Below are 18,556 nucleotides of genomic sequence, written 5' to 3' on the forward strand. Positions count from 1 at the left end.
GGCTGGGAGTTTTTAAAAGCCTCAGGAATCTTTTGCAGGTGTTTAGAGTTAATCAGTTGATTCAGATGATTAGGTTAATAGCTCGTTTAGAGACCCTTTTCATGATATGCTAATTTTTTTAGACAGGAATTTTGGGTTTTCATGAGCTGTATGCCAAAATCATCAGTATTAAAACAATAAAAGACCTGAAATATTTCAGTTGGTGTGCAATGAATCTAAAATATATGAAAGTTTAATTTTTATAATTACATTATGGAAAATAATGAACTTTATCACAATATGCTAATTTTTTGAGAAGGACCTGTATATATGTGTGTTTCCGTGTTTACTGTATGTATCGGTCAAAAGTTTGGAAACATTGCTATTTTAATGTTTTTGAAAGAAGTCTCTTATTCTCATCAAGCCTGCATTTATGTGATCAAAAATACAGAACATATTATTACAATTTTAAATAATGCTTTTTATCTTTAATATACTTTAAATATAATTTATTTCTGTGATGCAAAGCTGAATTTTCAGCATCAGTACTCCAGTCTTCAGTTTCACATGATCCTTCAGGAATCATTCTAATATGCAGATTGCTAACATGCAAGCTTGATGAGCATAAGAGACTTCTTTCAAAAACATGAAAAATAGTAATGTTTCCAAACTTTTGACCGGTACTGTATGTATATGTATTTATATACTGTATAACACATAGCACACAAAAATACAGTTACAATGTTTCTTTCAAACTAAACTCTGAGCGCAAACAAAAGCAAAGTTTCTGATTCAAGTCTGAAAGTCGTGTAAAATGCAGGGGGGTCAGATCCCCAGGGGAAACTCCCATGTGATTTTCACTTGCTCTTATAACCTGACTGTAATCACTGTGGCTTTGTCTGCTGATGGAAAGATCTGTGGAATCGCTTGTCTGCTCTCCAAATATTAAACCCAGAAGTAATACATCAAATAATCATGCAGAAAAAGTATAGAGGTATTGTAACACTTTTCCAAAGACAATACGTCAGCAGACATAACATTTTGGAGTTGCAAAAAAACATGCACATATCATATTTGTGATGTAAAAAAATATCATTCTTCTGAATCATGACACTAACCAGTGTCTTTAATTTAAAGAAAAATAAATAAATCTAAAACCAATGCTTTCCTATCCATTTTTTCTCATCCTTGCTGCTGAACGGGCAGAATATGAATTATGATAAGCTCATAAAGCAAGTTTACATTTGTTTCTTTCCATGTTGAGGGATTAGAGAGGTACGCTTTTGTTTCATTAACCTCCTACATTCAAAACAGCCAGTTGCAATCAGGCAATTTGACTCATACCACAGACCATTCATCTCATTGCCAACCTAATCCATGAAAAGGACTTATGTATTCATGTCTTACAAATGTGCTTGAGTAAAATCCTTTGGCAAGAGGGAGGCGGCAGAAGAAAGGACTCTCTGTGCTGTAATAAGCGCTTGAAATCAACCAGCCTCGTAAATGCTTTGTCTCTCACACTCAACAAACAGAAGCAAGCATCACTGCACCAAGTGTGAAGTTTTTAACTAGCAATTGTCCTCCCTCCCCATTCCCGTCCATATTATTTTTTCTTCTCCCAGACAGACAGAAGGTGCTAGGGACATGTTGTGCATCTCACACAGGTAATAAATTTGTGTGTCAGGCCTGCGTGTCACAGATTAAGCGTGTTTTGTTTGGGAATGATTTATGAGCGTGATGCCGGTGATGCACTTGGCAGTGAGGAGCTGAGCTTCTGATGATGGTGTTGCAGGAGCAGGTGGGGTGGGGTGGAGAAAGGGGAGGGGAGCCAATGTCGGATTTGTATTACAGGAAGACTGATCTGTAGGTTCTCGGAGGATGCCTGCTGTAGCGCATACCTGTGCCATTAATCACACCAAAGCCTCCGGGCCCTGTGTGCATGTGAGCCGCCTCGGCCCGTGGTGCGCCTCCTCCACCTTTTCTCCACAGGCTCATACTACGTGTTGCCTGGAAACTGCATCAAAGTCTTCGGTCTGGTCTCGCCCTCTTTAGGTGTTTGGGAGCCCTGTGCTGCTCCCTCAGGACAGGGAGGTTCACTTCGGTTAGTATATTCTCTTCGCACACCAGGTTTGAAAGAATAACAGACATGAGGTAAGGACACTCTCCCTCTGGTCTTTCCCCGACTCTTCATTCTGAAGATCTGCCAGTATTCGTCACCCTGAGCAAATGAATGGCAGAGTAAATTAGGCCTGAAAAGTTAATCAGCCGTGATTCGATCCAATCACTGCAGTCTATCAAATTAATTTTTCGAGCTGGTCGAAGACAGAGACACGTCTTCCTCCTACCTCACCATGAAAGCATTGTGCATGGGATCTTATCAGAATTGGATATGTCATATTGTAAACTCAAGTCTAGTTGGTCAGTATCTGGTTCCACTTTTATTTCTGGCCCGCTAGTCTTTCTAGAGTGTTTCGAGATGCCCTCTTGTGTTTTCTGAGATTGCAAAGCTGGAAGGTTGTCCTTGAGGCTGACATTGTTCATGGAACCAGGAGGCCAACGTCATATGACTATAATATGATTGAGCATGCTTTTTAGATAATGAATGGTTTGTGTTTTAAAACGCCCAACACTTCTCACTCTGTCTTGCATATAACTTTAAATTATTCATGTGTAAAAATTTAAGTAAGCACTCAAACACCCGGGACTTAATGCTATGTCATTCTGAGTTAAAGTTAACTTCTCTTATTTAGTTTATTTTGATTTCTGTTGTCCAGAATTCAGTTTCTGTTATTGAAACTAGATTTGACAAATCATGTTTAATAGCAGATTTCCTAAAAAGATTTAAGGTTTTAAGCCATTAAAGGGCATTAGGGCAAATTTCTTGGCAAATCGCTGTAGTCAGTATTTCTTTGTGTTTCTCCCAACTTAACCATACAATAACCCTCGGTTTCACAGACAAGGCTTAAGGTTAGTTCCAGACTAAAATGCATATTTGAGCTGTTTTTACAAAAAGCAACTTGCACTGACATATCTTCAAATATGGCAGTGCCATTGTTTTGTCTCAAGATGTACACCAGTAATGTTTTTGTTTTACCCAAGGCACGTTTATAAAAGCTACTTAAATTGTAGCTATTTAAACTAATTGAGCTAAAGCCTATTCCTGGATTAATCTAAACCCTGTTTGTGAAACCAGGCCTAAATTTACTCCTGGTTATCTATTATATTATATTAATATATTATATTATATAATATATTATAATAATTATATTATAATATATTATAATAATTATATTATATTACATATTTACTATTAAATTTATTGTTTGTTTCACCTTTAAGCCATGCATGAATCTAATTAAATAATATACAGTATAGGTCTTTATTCATCCAACATCTTACCAAAAACAGCAGTTTGAATGTAAACTGCTGTGTCAGTTCACATTTCATGCCCCTCTTGCATTTCAAAAGATCCCTGTAATATATTCAGATAAAACGTGTCAGCCAGTGGCACAATGGTTAAAATGTTTTAAATGGCATTTCTGGATTTTGCAGATCTCAACGCCTGACAGAATGCTTGTTATATTCCTCCCGAATTTACATAAAAAACAACATGTTATTCTTTGTTTAAAATTAAAAAGGACATTATCTTATTGCAATTCTGATGTGAAAAAGTACCATAACACAAAATACTCACAACAGAGATTAAAAAACCGGGAGAACCTTGAAACTTCTAAGGATACCAAGATATATGATCTAAATTAAATAAAAGATCTATCAAATATCTAGATGAATTGTACCTCCTTGCTCTTGTTCTTCTTTGTCCACCGGTGAGGACAGGAACTTCATGGACATTCTGATAGCAGACCCTTGAGCAGAAGATAAATTAATATAGGTAAATATGAATATGAGCAGGAAGGAAGTCTTTGACAACAATAAAACTAATTTTCTATAGGTGAAAGACTGAAAAGCCTACTAAACGCCGCAGCAGCAGTTCAAAGTATTCAAAACATTTCTGACAAATGTTTAGCACAGCGCTGTGTAAATAATTCATTTAAGGCATCTAATGCAAGAAAAATTATCATAACATCAAGACTAGAAGAATAACCATCTGTCCAAACAAGACCAGAGAACACAAAGACACTCTTTCACTGTGGAGGGTCAGATATATGTAGTGCATAATCGCACACACTGTTGAACATTTACTTCATTTAATGTACCATTGCGGTTTGTTTGTTGAAACATCCGGAGCAAACAGATTTAATGTGTGCACGGGCAAATATTTGCAGCGCTATATCAAACTCGGAAGCTAAATTAGGACTATCACAGAGGGCAAGTGGGGTCTTGAGTTTGCCACCAGGGTTGTTTGGCTGACCGCATTTCTGCATTTAAGACGGCCCCATTAGTGAGACTTGCATACACAATAACAGCCTTATGAGTTGTTTTCTTAATTTCTGCAACATCTCTGTAACTTTTGCATGCGTTTTAACGCCGCATGTGAGCCTATGGAAATTGTCCTCCCCATCCGCCCCCTGCTGATTTTTAAACTGTGCAAATGTGCTGTGGTAGATTACATTTCTGATCAGAAGTAGAAATGTTGAGCATAATGCTCAATAAGCTTCTGACACAAGTGTTGAAAACAGATGCGCTCCCTCTGTCTCACTCGTGCTCTCTGTAATGAGGAGAACAGATGAGGCAAACAGGCCGCACAGAGATAGCACTGAGAAACAAGGGCCAGGGTCTATACGGCAAAGATTGTCATGGCTTGATGCGATTCACTTCTGCAATATAAAAGGCCGGATACGCAGCCAAATATCCATAGTTATTTTTAACAAAGAAGAAATTTCTAATCTCTCCATGGAAAATATCTTCTATTATTACAGCTTTTCCTTTCAGACCTCCCAGGTAACAACATTAATAAATGATGTTGTTGCTAAATAATCAAATGACCTGTGATTGTTAATCGTGAGGAATATGAATAAGGCAAAGGAGAGCACCTGTCAACAAAACACCATCATATGTACATCATATGTTAACCACTTCAAACTGCTGCAGTCTTCAGGTTATTCCTGTAAGCTGGGAATTCCCATCACAGCTCCTGCTCGTGACCTCAAATCTATTGTATATTTGTAAGCGTGTGTGACGTTTTGAGCAGGTCTGACGGGCTGGCCTGCCATTGTTTTGTAAGAACAATCTCAATGAGGTCACACTGTTGTGTATCACTGACATCTGTGATTACAAAAGCAGGGAAATATTTGAGTCTGTGTATGTGTGAGTGCATGATACAAAATGCTTTGTCAGGCAGAAGTGTCATGGTGAACATGGGATTTTTTAGTCAATTCTAAGTATTACAAAAAGTGCATCTCTGGTAATTTTTCCAGATGATTATGGCAGTTTAAAAGTGTTTGTCTAAAATTCAGTGGAAGATTATGCATGTGTAAATTGGTTAACATAGAACGTGGGCATTGGAATGGGGAAAAATCGCAAGGTCTTGAGATGCGTCTTTAACAGCATTCTAAAAACACGGCGCTTATTCGTGAGATGCTGCAAAAGATGCGAGACGCAAACGCAACAGTTAAAGGGTTAGTTCACCCAAAAACTAAAATTCTGTCAGTATTTACTCACCCTCATGTTGTTCCAACCTCGTAAGACTTCGTTCATCTTCGGAACACGAATTAAGATATTTTTGATGAAATCTGAGAGCTGGATCACTCCTCCATAGGCTTCTTTAGGGATTGAAACTTGCCAGCCCCGAAAAGTTATTAAAGATATCGTTAAAATAGTCCAAGTGACTACAGTGGCTCAATCTTAAGTTTATCAAACGACAAGAATACTTTTTGTGCGCAAAAAAACTAAATTAACGACTTTATTTCAACTATTCATTTCCTTTTCTGTGGGCCTCTAGTCAGTTAGCGTAGTGTGATCGCGTAGAGCTACGTCACACGTAGGCTCACTATTGGCCGACGCTGATCATGTGTATGATGCGTGTGACGTACAACAACAAAAGCTTACGCTATCACACTAGTGAACCGACTCGAGCATAAAGTAGATAAAGTAGCGCAGTGGAATGGAAAAACACGTTCTGTGTGAACAACCCCTATGTGGTAGAATGGTATAATGACATCGCAACTCAGAATTGGCCACTTGTCTGTTGCTATTTCAGCAATGTAAAACAAATTAAAAATAAAATGTCACCATATGTCACCAATCACCATAACACAGTTACTATTTACATCTCATATCGTCAGTAAACTCTTGCTTTACCAAGGCAACAACTGATGCATTCATACTATTACATTCCAAACAGCACTGTTATCAGTCCCACAATGGAAAATGAAACCATATCCGTACTAGGAATATACTGGGCCAGATCGACATGGAATGGAACGGTTAAAGGATTAGTTCACTTCAAAATGATAACTCTTTCATCATTTACTCGCCCTCAAGTTATTTCAAACTTGTATTAATTTCTTTCTTCTGCTGAACACAAAAGCAGATATTTTGAAGAATGTCAGTAACCAAACAGTTGATACCCCATTGACTTCCATAGTATTTGTTTTCCTATTATGGAAGTCGATGGGGTACATCAAGTGTCTGGTTACCGATATTATTCAAAACATCTGAAGAAGAAAGAAATTCATACAATACAAGTTTGAAACAACATGAGGGTGAGTAAATGATGCCATAATTTTCATTTCGAGGTGAAGCAAAGAGAATCGTTTTTCCTGACAGTGGAAAGGTGGCTTTAGAGCATCAAGTCTGTTCTAGTCTACTGAAAACAAACTAATTACACCCACAGAAGACTGTTTCTTTTAGGCAACAGTTGCACAATTTCACTTTTTGCAGTGTGTTGCCGTGTATGGTTGGTCAGAAGGCCATATGAACAATTAAAAGACTGTTTCTAGGTCAGCTGTGCTATACCTTTTCCAATCCAAGGTGATATGAGGGTGAACTGGAAAGGGTGCCGTGGTATCCAGTATCTGGGCAGAGGAGTTCAACAATTGCTGCCAGCTGTCCTTCTGCAGAAGCGCTGCCAATATCTATCTGTAGATAAATGACTGGAGAAAAACAGCACAGAGCTTTTGGCTGTACAGAGCATGAAGGAAAACTACATGCCCAAACAAGACCACCACTCACCTTTGGGAACACACCATTCTAAGCAGCAATTGTGTAATGTCTCAATTTGCAGATGCTGAATTCAGAGGGAGCAAGAAATATATAGTTCAACCAGTCTGCACACTTCAAAGAAAAAAGCCAAAGTGGGAATGGCTGAACTTGAATTTTAAAGAGCAATATTCCCTCTTTTATCTCCCTCAAACACAGATGATTAAAGATTCAATACAGCAAGAAGACTAATGACTCCATAGGGTGTGAGGCAAACTTGGGAGAAAAGAAGGGAAGAGGCCTCTAGAGAATTCTTCAGCACAGAGGACTACGCTTTAAAATATACAAATTTATTCATCTGAAAGTCTACCGAGGCTCTGTGGCTTCAGGTAGCACGTGGGAGAGAGAGAGGAAGCGCAAGAGAGGGAGAACTAACAAGCTCTTCTCACACCTCTTGAGTCAATCATGCTTACAATGATTTGTTTCCTTGTATGACACACAGTCTGAGGTAAATTGAATGATCGAAATGCACACAAATGACTCAGCACTGGTAAACAACTAGTGCAAAGGGAAATGACAACTACTTAAAGCTGAAGCTTGTAATTTTTTTCAATGATAAAATATTTTCGGTTTCACTTTATTTTGATGGTCCCTTTAACACATTCTGTTGACTTAATGTTACACATTCTGTTGACTTAATGTAACAATGCACCTACATGTCTACAAACTCTCATTAGTGTTAGTATAGTATTAGTAGACTGGTAGGGTTAGTTGACATTTAGTTGTAAAGTTACTAATAGTCCATAGAATATCTGTTGGAGGACTATCACAATAAAGTTAGCAGATATTAAGCAGACAGTCAACTAATATTCTAATGAGAGTTAGTTGACATGCAGTTGAAAAGTTACTTATACAGGCAGAGACAACTAAGCCGAGTAGGCCAATTTCCCTGAAAAGTAGCCTATATACGCTTTGCCTCTGTGGCGCTATCAAAGCATTGCTGTTGATATTGCACCATTGACACAACCATTAGTGTGCTGCAGGGATTATGCATTTTTGTAGGCCAACCTGTAAGTTAACATAACCCTGGTTCCCTTTAGCCTGGGTTTCCCCATGCTGCCTTGCGCGCAGCTCGATTTTATTCACGCTACTAGGCAGCCTGGATTCCATGGACCAGATTTTCGCCTCAGCAAGGGGACCAATCAGAGAACGGGGAGGGAGCAGCAAGACGATGACGACGTCGATGCGACACACCGAAGCAGTTTGTTATACCTATGGATCCAACATGGCAGCAGATGCAAAGTTACCTTTTGATGCAGCCTATAGTCAATAGTGGCTGAACACCATCGTGTACACATAAATCTCTGATCCATCGTCTTCTTCCTCGTCTAATTTCTGTCGATCTACTTATGTCATCTGGTATAATTGAAACGATTGGTTATGAGCTACGTACAGGCGCATTTGATAGACATTCGTAGCACCCAATAAATGGCTCTGGGCATTCGTAAACCATGCCTCAAATATGAGAAAATGAACGTGTGGTTCCAAGACCCACGTCTCAATGAGACGAGGTCTGACGTTAGCCAGGCTAGGTTCCCTTAGCAAAAACTCGATATGATTTTTCCATTGGAATCCATTTTCCAGTGTGACCAACAAAAGTTTATGATTCTTACAGGTTTTGTAACACACATTCATCAGGATAGCCTAATCTTCACAAAGGAATGCACCTTATGAATTGTGAAGCTTAAATACAATTGCCAAAACAGAGGTGTAAAGAGTACCTGAAAACCATACTCGAGTAAAAGTACAGATACCTTACGCGAAAATGACTCAATTACAAGTTACCAATTACAATACAACTTGAGTAAAAGTCTTAAGAGTATCAGATTTTAACAGTATTTATGAAATTTACTCGTACTGAATGTAGGCTCTAAGACACACTAGTCATCACCAGTAAAACACAAGAAACAGTTGATTTGTGAGGAGAGCAATCGCAAAGCTGACATGAGACAGGAAGTTGAAGAATATCTTCCCTCTTCATGTTTATTTTCTAAAATCAAAATAAAACTGAACACCTCAATATTGCAATAAATCAAGGTCTTAAATGTCTACAAACCCTTAAGTCTCAAAATGGGCATAAGTAAACGTACATACTTCAAAAAGGACTCTTCAATATAAGTACAATCAAATAGTCAAAGCCTACTTGCATTGGATGTGCTGGTTTCGTCCTCATCTCATATATGAAACACCTATGATTCAGTTACAGCCTGCTGATGACCTCATATCCGTGTAAAGTAGCCCTGTTGACAAGTTTGGGTGTAAGGGCAAAACGAATACATATAGTACCTTCAATGGCCTGTAGATGGCTATATCACTTATTTTGCAGCAGAAATAAATTGCTGCAGAAAAAGTTAGGTGCCATGCAAAATGTAACAAGTAATTGCTCTACTCATCACAAATGTATTGGAGTAAAGAGTACATAGCCTACTTATTCAAATATGTTGTTAAGTAGAGAGAAAAAGTTGCTAATATCTTTGATACTCAGTAAAACTACAAAGTATCCAAAAAGATACTGATGTACAGCCACTAATTATAATCTACTCAAATGCTTTATACCTCTGCTCTGCGCCAGAAGTAAAAAGATAAACAAACTACACTGTGGTAGTATGACGTCAACGTCACCACCATTAAGCTTCTGGCAACTCTTTTAGTCTTTATTTTAAAAAACGTTTTCCCTGAAAGTTTGAGTTTGAATACTTTGCAACAAAATGATTAGGCTGTGATAGCAGACTAGTGAGTGGAAGAGTTTTCCTGTTTGCCATGATGACGTTTAATGTTCCCGATAATCTCTGTAGTCCCATTTAGACACTTTTAGCAATCGCTTTTTCAAAGACAAGAAAAAAAAAATCACAATGGGTTATTACTGAAGTACAGTATTTAAAGGCTTAGAATAAACCATGAAAATATCCTGAGAATCAAGCTTTTTATCTTCGCTCCAAATCACCGTACAATCCTAAGGAAGGATGGATTTTTTTTTTTTTTTTGCCGCCCTGCAGTTACTGCAGCACATTCCACAGATAAATGGTCCTTGTCCTCTCCCATGTGAGAGCCATTGGGTGACAGAGTGACAAATGGAGCTGGCTCTCCTGCCCAGTGAGCAGAGATTATTGTCACTCAGTGTAGGAGACGGGATTAATGACCTGGACCCAGTGGCAAAGGCTAATCATGGGAGATTAGGTGACGGAAATCCTGCAGGTATTCAAGGAACAGAAGGGGGATCCATCAGCAGGTCTACAAGGATGTGCTATTACATGTGGTAATGGGAGGGAGCAAAAGTTCAAAATGACTTCCATACTTAATTTATTATCCTTTTTTGCTAACTAGTTTAGTCAAAATCTTCAGATAGCAGTGATTTTGCTTTATGCTGTTGACCTGATTTCCACTGTGGTGGATAAAAGGGGACATTAAATTTTTTTTTTTTATATCGTACAAGCTTAATGCAATCCATTGTTTGCACAAAAAGGGAGGGGGGGGGGGGGGGGGGGGGGGGGGCTGATATTGCCCCAAGCCACCAGAGATTTTCACCATAAAGAGGGATTTGTACATGGACCATCTCTCATCCCTTGCCAACACCTTGGGAATAGCCCCTATGAATGACCCAATTACTTGCCATTTGTTTTCGTGAAAACTTTGCAGGGCAACAATACTCTGAGCATGATAAAGAACTGCGCTGAAACTGCTATGTGGCTGTTTATATTGTATGTGGTGGAACTTAGTTTACTTTGTCATTCAGACCCACCTTGACCGTATTTGTGCCGTATCGTATTTGACCGTAAAAAAACAGAGGCTCCAATACTGCATTCAACAGCTAGATTAATCAAACAAACATGCAAACACTACTTATAGTTGGATGTAATACTGATTGCTATTGCTTTTTTTTCACTCAGAAAACCAACTGTTCAGCAATCGACTGCAAACTTGACTTTGATCTGCATCTATCCAAAAAAAGGCCAAAGCATATAGAACCAACATTTCAAAAATTTGTTTCGTTTGGATGTATGTAACAATATGAAAGACATGTCGCTATTTCCGTTACATTGTGACTTTATGGTTACTACAATGAGTAACCCACATGACTGCAGCTGATATAGAATTATGTTGCATCTACATACTAATATCTTTCTACCAACTGATGCAGACTTTCTCCCAGCAGCAGCAGCTGTGACACCATCTTTGTATCTTAAGGTGCTGCCTAATCACCCTTGCAACTCTAACTACATCTCTCATGTTTTCAATCAGAAAGGCCCATAAATTATTGTCAGCAGTAATCACAGTCGTCCACTCAGGGCCCACTGAGGGGTCCATTCCTGTCTGCGTGCATCGATTCAGTCTTTCTTGGCACTAGACTAAAACATCTGAGGGGTCTGAGCGCTCACCAAGCCAACGTACCACTGACAGCACTGAGAGGAAGAGGTCTCTCAGAGGAGCTGGTGTTAATGAAAATGATTAACCTATCTGCACAGCGCTGGATGACAAAACCAGAGCTCATTACATCAAACCTGACAGGCTCGGCATGTGAAATTATTTAGACTGTGTGCTGTGCTGTTCACGCCATCCCCGTGCCCTGACTCATCGTCTTGATCTCTGATTTTAAGTCGCCAAGGGTCAGTCCTTCGCAAGCACGTTGCTGGAAACCTTATTCTAATTCTTTGAGGGTAAAAACAAGAAAAAAATGGAAATATATGCATCTCTCTTCTTGTTTCTAATAAACTCATCCGGCGGCTTTGGCAGGCAGCCCAAGCACTCACAGCACAGCCTGCCTTTTTCACCACCGCACACTTTTCTTTCACTGTGAAAACTGCCAGCATGGGGTGGCACAGTCACTTCTGGCGAGGGGGTGCTGTCAGTCTCCATCAGTGAGAAGCAGCCTTCTATTTCAATTAACTCTCATCTGCCCTAGACAGTCACCATGACGGCCACATTAAGTCAAGGACTGGCGTTATGAAGCAGGTGGGTGGAGAAGGGAGGAGAGATGTTATAACAGGGACTCAAATACCTGTCATCACAGAGTTCGTCTGTAACGGAGAGGCCTTGTGGTTCGGTTGTGGTAAACACAGCGCAACACCATGCATATGCTAAATTCAGGCTGTGATGGAGGACAGGAGCAATGAGGCATGTAATCTCCTGGATGTAATAGAGGGAAGAGAGGAATTTTAGTGGATATTGAAAAAGAGCCGTTTCTAATGATGTGCCTGAGGCTGAATATCTTTTTCAGGCATGAATGACTTAGAAAAAAAATACATGTATAAAATATAAATAAATGGTATTCAACAAGCACATGAAATAAAATATTTTAAAATTCTTTACATTGAAAAAAAATTAATTGATAAAATATTTAGTTATTGTCTTTCATTTATTAAAAAATACTCTACTATTCAAAAGTTTGGGGTTGGTACAGTAAGAATTTTTTCAATTTTAAAAAAATCATAATTTCATTATTTTCATGGAAACCGTGATACAGTTATTTCAGAATATAAAAAGTTCAAATAAGTTGAAACAATATTAAATAGTCTTTACTGTCACTTTTGATAATGTATCATTGCTGAATTAAATAATTTATTAAAAAGTCTTGCCAACATCCTGTTTTATCTGAATTTTTATACAAATAATTCTATCACTGCACTAGACTAGGACTGCATGATATTGAAGAAAAATGCAATATGTGATAACTCATTACATAATGCGATATTCGATATGCGATACGATAATGCTTAAAGTGTGGAAAATAAACTTAAATTATCTTTAAAATATATTTTCAATTACATAACCTACATACGTTTCACATTCATTTTGTGACAAGACAACATCCCTACAACTTCTGAAAGTGAACAGCAGCATTTTACCGTAGCATAGGAAGTGTTATTTTAACATCAGTGTAAACCACGGGGTTTATGGTTTCAGGAAGGCCTACATTAGGATTATTTAACAACAGAAACTGAATAATGAAATATAAAAATAAAATTGCTTAGTTTTCACTGTATGAATTAAATATATATATATATATATATATATATATATATATATATACACAGATAGTTATACACAGATAGTTATTAAAGTTACAAAAGTTATTCAGCCAAGAGCAGTGAGTGATCTCTCTTTGTCTTTTGTTCATGACCCCAGTTATTGCAAGCCATTGCGATATGCATATCGCGATATATATATTTGCGTTATTTCGATAATTTCGATATATTGTGGAGCCCTACACTAGACACACACAGTACATCCCTGTATTAGATGTGCCAGTGTTGGGGGTAAAACCTTACAAGTAATGCGAGTTACGTAATCAGATTACAGATAACTAGTAAAGTAATGCATTACTTTTAATTTTACAACAAAAAATCTGAGTTACTTTTTCAAATAAGTAACAGAAGTTACTTTGTTGTCTCATTTATTGACTGACAGCTCTCCTGTCCCCATGTTGAGAGAAATCAGTAGTAAACAAATAGCCTTTTCATTTCCCTTTTAGTGTGAAAGTGAGAAAATGATACTCGGTAAAAATGATATACTAAACGTAACCTCGGTTCTCTCTAGAGAGGGAACGAGTATTGCGTAAGTTTAGCTTACGCTACGGGAAAGATTCATCTTCTCGAGATATTGAAGCCAAAAAATTATCCTTAATTTTGTATTCATTGTCAACGCAGTGCAGCAGCTAGCAGACCTAGAGCAGACCAACTCGCGTGCTCATTGGCTGCCCTGCGGGCAACTGCTGCAGCATACCAGTGAGCCCGGCGTGATGCCACGCCCAATGAAGGGCGCCCGCGCCTTCATAGCCTCACAGCCCGCCAGAATGGGCGTGGCTTAGCGTATAAAAGTAGGGGCTGTAACCTGACTTCCCTGGTTTTTCGTCGACTGAAGCGAAGTCGCTCGTGGCGCGAGCACGGCCGGTTACGCAATACTCGTTCCCTCTCTAGAGAGAACCAAGGTTACGTTTAGTAACCGAGTATAGTTCTCTTACGAGAGGTTATCTCGTATTGCGTAAGTTTAGCTTACGCTACGGGAACACTTTGTCAAAGCCGTGCGCGCCAAGCATCCACCATGAGACCCCGAACTTTCAGGGGAACCCCATAAGTGGAAAAAATAAGGTGGCCAGCCACACGGGCCATCACTTGTACATATGCACACATAGGGAATACAGAGCAGCGCGCCGGTCTGTATAGGCACATGGCACATACCGTACTAGTGCAGCTCAACCAGGAGAGCTGAGTCACGTGAGAGTGATCTGAGCAGGAGATCTGGGCAGAATACACCTCTCCTTCAAACTGACAAAAGTTTAGCCTGCAAGGCAGGAACTTCTAGGTTATAAAACCTGACAAAGGTAGACGGAGAGCTCCAGCCCGCCGCTACACATATGTCATGGATAAATATCCCACTGGACCACGCCCACGACGAGGCCACGCCTCTCGTGGAATGAGCCCTGATGCCCAGAGGGCATTGCAGACCTTTTGACGCGTAAGCAGCTGCTATAGCGTCCACTATCCATCTGGACAGGCTCTGTTTCGAGAAGGCGAGACCCTTGGTGCGCCCATCAAATGAAACAAAAGCTGTTCTGAACGCCTGAAGGAGGCGGAGCGTGTAATGTAAAATCTCAGCGCCCTGACAGGGCAGAATGGAGTGCCCATCACTTTAGGAACATAGCCATGTCTAGGTCTGAGGATGACTTTAGAGTCATTCGGCCCCAACTTAAGACACAATGCGCTGACAGACAGCTCATGCAGGTCCCCCACACGTTTTACTGACGACAGTGCAGTCAGAAAGATGGTTTTCAGTGATAGATATTTCAACCCCACGGAGTCTAGTGGTTCAAATGGAAAGGCTTTCAGGGCCTCGAGGACCAATGAAAGATCCCACATAGGAACCGACGGGGGGCGCGGCGGGTTCATCCTTCTAGCTCCTCTAAGGTAGCGGATGACCAACTCATGTCTTCCCAGTGACTGGCCGTGCGTCGATTCTGCGAACGCTGCCACGGCCGCCACGTATACTTTGAGCGTGGATGGGGACCTCCCCTTATCCAACAGCTCTTGTAGGAAGGTGAGCAGATGCGCCGCCCCGCATGTCCGTGGGTCCAGATCTCTGTCGGTGCACCATCCGGAGAACACCGACCATTTAGACGCGTAGAGCCTTCTCGTGGACGGAGCTCTAGACTGCGTGATTGTGTTCATCACTCCTTCTGGCAGGGCAACGAGTACCCGTTGATCAACCATGGTGCAGAGACCAGCGCTCTGGATGGGGATGCCAGATCGCGCCGCGAGCCTGAGAGAGGAGATCTGCCCTCACCGGAATTGGCCACGGAGCTGTAAGTGACAGCCGGGCTAGTTCCGGGAACCAAATCTGATTCTCCCAACGCGGGGCTATGAGGAGCACAGAGTGGCGCGTTTCCCTGAATCTCTTGATCACCTGTGGTAACAGAGAGACTGGAGGGAAAGAATATAGCGGGAGGCTGGGCCAAACCTGGGCCAGCGCGTCCTCGTCCTTCGAAAAGAACGTCGGGCATTGAGCGTTGTCTTTTGACGCAAATAGGTCGACTTCCGCTCTGCCGAATAGGCGCCACAGCTTCTGGACCGTTTGGGGGTGCAGGGACTATTCCCCTGGGGGAACATTGTCCCTGGACAGTTTGTCTGGGCCGTCGTTCAAATGGCCAGGCACATGCGCCGCCCTCAGCAAACGCAGGTGCATCTGAGACCAAATAAGGAGGCGTTCCGTCAGATTGCAGAGATTTCTGGATCTGACACCGCCCTGACGGTTTAAAATAGGATACCACTGACATGTTGTCCGAGCGGACAAGAACATGTTGGTTCTGTATGAATGGGAGGAAGCGCTTCAGCACGTTCTCGACCGCTATCATTTCCAGACAGTTTATGTGAAAAAACTTCTCTTGGTCAGACCACTGGCCGAAGACCGGTCTGCCCTCGAACAGCGCGCCCCAACCTGAGTTGGACGCGTCCTTCGAAATGACTTTCCGATAAGTGATGATTCCCATCATCACTCCCTGCTGGTACCAGTCGGCTACTAACCAGGGCTGCAGAGCCGCTATGCAGGTCTGAGTCACTCTGATTTTCTGGCCGCCAGAAACCCAGGCTCGGCGGGACGCGCGAGCATTCAACCAGCGTTGGAGCGGGCGCATGCGCAGTAGGCCCAGCTGAAGCACCGCTGCAGCTGATGCCATACAGCCCAACATCCTTTGAAATGTTTTCAAAGGGAGAAAGCTGCCCTTCTGGAAAGATGCGGCTAGGTGGCGAACACGGCGCGCGCTGTGTCGATAAACGAGCCGTCATGGTCACCGAGTCCAGTTCTATTCCTAAAAAGGAAATTGACTGGCTGGGTAGTAATGAGCTCTTGGTCCAGTTGACCGTGAGACCCAAGCTTTCCAGGTGACTGAGAAGCACTGTTCTGTGAGATAGCAGTTCTGTCTCTGACTGTGCCAATATCAGCCAATCGTCCAGATAGTTCATTATTCGCAGCCCCTGACTTCTCAGGGGGGCGAGCGCCGCGTCCATGCACTTTGTAAATGTACGGGGTGCTAGGGACAGGCCGAACGGCAGGACGGTGTATTGATATACCTGACCGTCGAAGGCGAATCTCCAAAATGGCCTGTGACGGGGTATTATCTGAATCTGAAAATAGGCATCCTTCAGATCTAGAGAAATAAACCAGTCCCTCGGGCGAACGTGTGCGAGGATTTTCCTGGTCGTAAGCACTTCGCGAGAAAATATTGGCTGTAAAAATCTCGCTCAGAGAAGGCGGTACCTTTTCTATAGCCCCTTTGCACAGCAGCTTTGCTATTTCTGCGTGAAATAGGTGTGCTACTTCCGCATTCACTATCGTCGCGGTCTGGGCTTGAAAGCGCAGGGGACGGCGAATGAATTGAAGTGTATAGCCCTGCTTTATTGTGCTCAGCACCCATTCTGAAATCCCTGGGATAGTTTCCTACGCAGCTATGTGAGCCGCTAGGGCGCAAATGGCCTCCGGGTTCAGATCGCCGCCATTTGCGGGCTTGTGAAACTGAACTGGAGCCGAAAGCGCGGTGTGCACGCTCTCGGTTCTGGGCAATGGCTGCTCGCTGAAAGCCGAAACCGGCTGATTTATGTGAGATGTCCCAATCATAAGGGATGGGGAACATTCTTTTTTCACTTTTTGACGCGCGAGCAGCGCTCCGGGCGAAAAAGCTTCCTGTAAGCGTGAGCGCAGGCACAAGACTTACAAGTGTATTTGACGCCCCGATCATAATGGATGGGGAGCGTCTTATTACTGCCCTGCGTTTTTTGATAACACTTAAACGCGCGGGCGGAGTCCAGGGGGAGGTTTGTGTTAGCAAGCGTGAACGCTCTCTGGCGGGCACGAGACTTACATTCATAACCTGCTTTTTTGATCGTGTAACAGAGCGGGCAGATAGTGGGCACAGACCTTTGGACACATTTCTTACATTCAACACTCGAGCGGCTTTTCTGCGCTTTATGAGAGTGTGCTCTGTGAGTGACACGAGATTCGAAGTGCTTGTGTGTAGGGGTGAACACTGGGGCGTGGGCACTTTAACTACACTTAAAACACAGACGGCGTGAGCCGGACCAGACATTATACTCTTTTGAGATTTCTCTGGGTCGCCGTGAAAACGGCGTTTGTGTGCAGGCGAGAGGGTGAACAAACCGGCTCGTTGGCTGCTAAATGAAGCACTGCAGTAGCTTGTTGGAAGGGGACTGACAGGAAAATAAACTTTGACGGCGGTCCGGCCGCAGCGGGACACACGCGTCTTTTCTCTCTCTTTGTTAGGAGGGCTTCGCGTGCTCAGACTTCAGCGTGATCTTCTGCCGAGGCCCCCTGGGGGGCGGCGGTCTGTGACGGCTGTCTGAACGCGACCTAGGGCGGCCGCCCTGACGTCGCTGCGAAGGCTGAGGCTGTGCTGGACGCTGGGCGCTGGCTCGCACAGAAGGCTGGCATTGTCTCTCGCGAGAGCGGCCTGTAGCGGAGCTCGAGCGTCGCAGCAGGAAGAGGTTCATGGCCTGCGTGGTCTTCTGTACCTCAGAAAAACGGTCAACGATCCCGTTCACTGCTGGGCCGAAGAGACCAGTGGGGGAGAGCGGCGCGTTCAGGAAGGTGGCTCGCTCAGTTTCCCTCATATCCGCGAGCGCCAACCAGAGGTGCCTCTCTGTTACAGTCAACGCGGCCATGGCTCGTCCAATGGCTTGAGCTGCGGTTTTAGTGATGTGGAGAGAGAGATCCGTCGCACTTCTCAGGTCTGTAACCGCAGCTGGATCCCGGCCCTTCTCATCCCGGCCTCTGCTCTAGGTCTGCTAGCTGCTGCACTGCGTTGACAATGAATACAAAATTAAGGATAATTTTTTGGCTTCAATATCTCGAGAAGATGAATCTTTCCCGTAGCGTAAGCTAAACTTACGCAATACGAGAGAACCTCTCGTAA

The 18,556-nt window shown here is 42.3% G+C and overlaps 1 long non-coding RNA gene across 2 annotated transcripts; it reads right to left on the minus strand.

Annotated features, from left to right (window-relative positions):
* Positions 1–1,610: 1,610 nt before the first annotated feature.
* LOC143697033 (uncharacterized) lies at positions 1,611–7,207 on the minus strand. 2 transcript variants are annotated; one of them, XR_013186149.1, is made up of 4 exons: positions 7,114–7,207; positions 6,898–7,034; positions 3,777–3,845; positions 1,611–2,197 (listed from the first exon to the last, which is right to left on the minus strand). It is a non-coding gene; the product is annotated as an uncharacterized LOC143697033 (long non-coding RNA). The 2 variants fall into 2 exon arrangements; XR_013186148.1 differs by having other exon boundaries at positions 6,898–7,155.
* Between the last annotated feature and the right edge of the window lie 11,349 nt (positions 7,208–18,556).

This window comes from Siphateles boraxobius, unplaced genomic scaffold (genome assembly GCF_051911475.1).
Source record: "Siphateles boraxobius isolate OS27281-9 unplaced genomic scaffold, OSU_SipBor_1 31, whole genome shotgun sequence".
Lineage (NCBI taxonomy): Eukaryota > Metazoa > Chordata > Actinopteri > Cypriniformes > Leuciscidae > Siphateles > Siphateles boraxobius.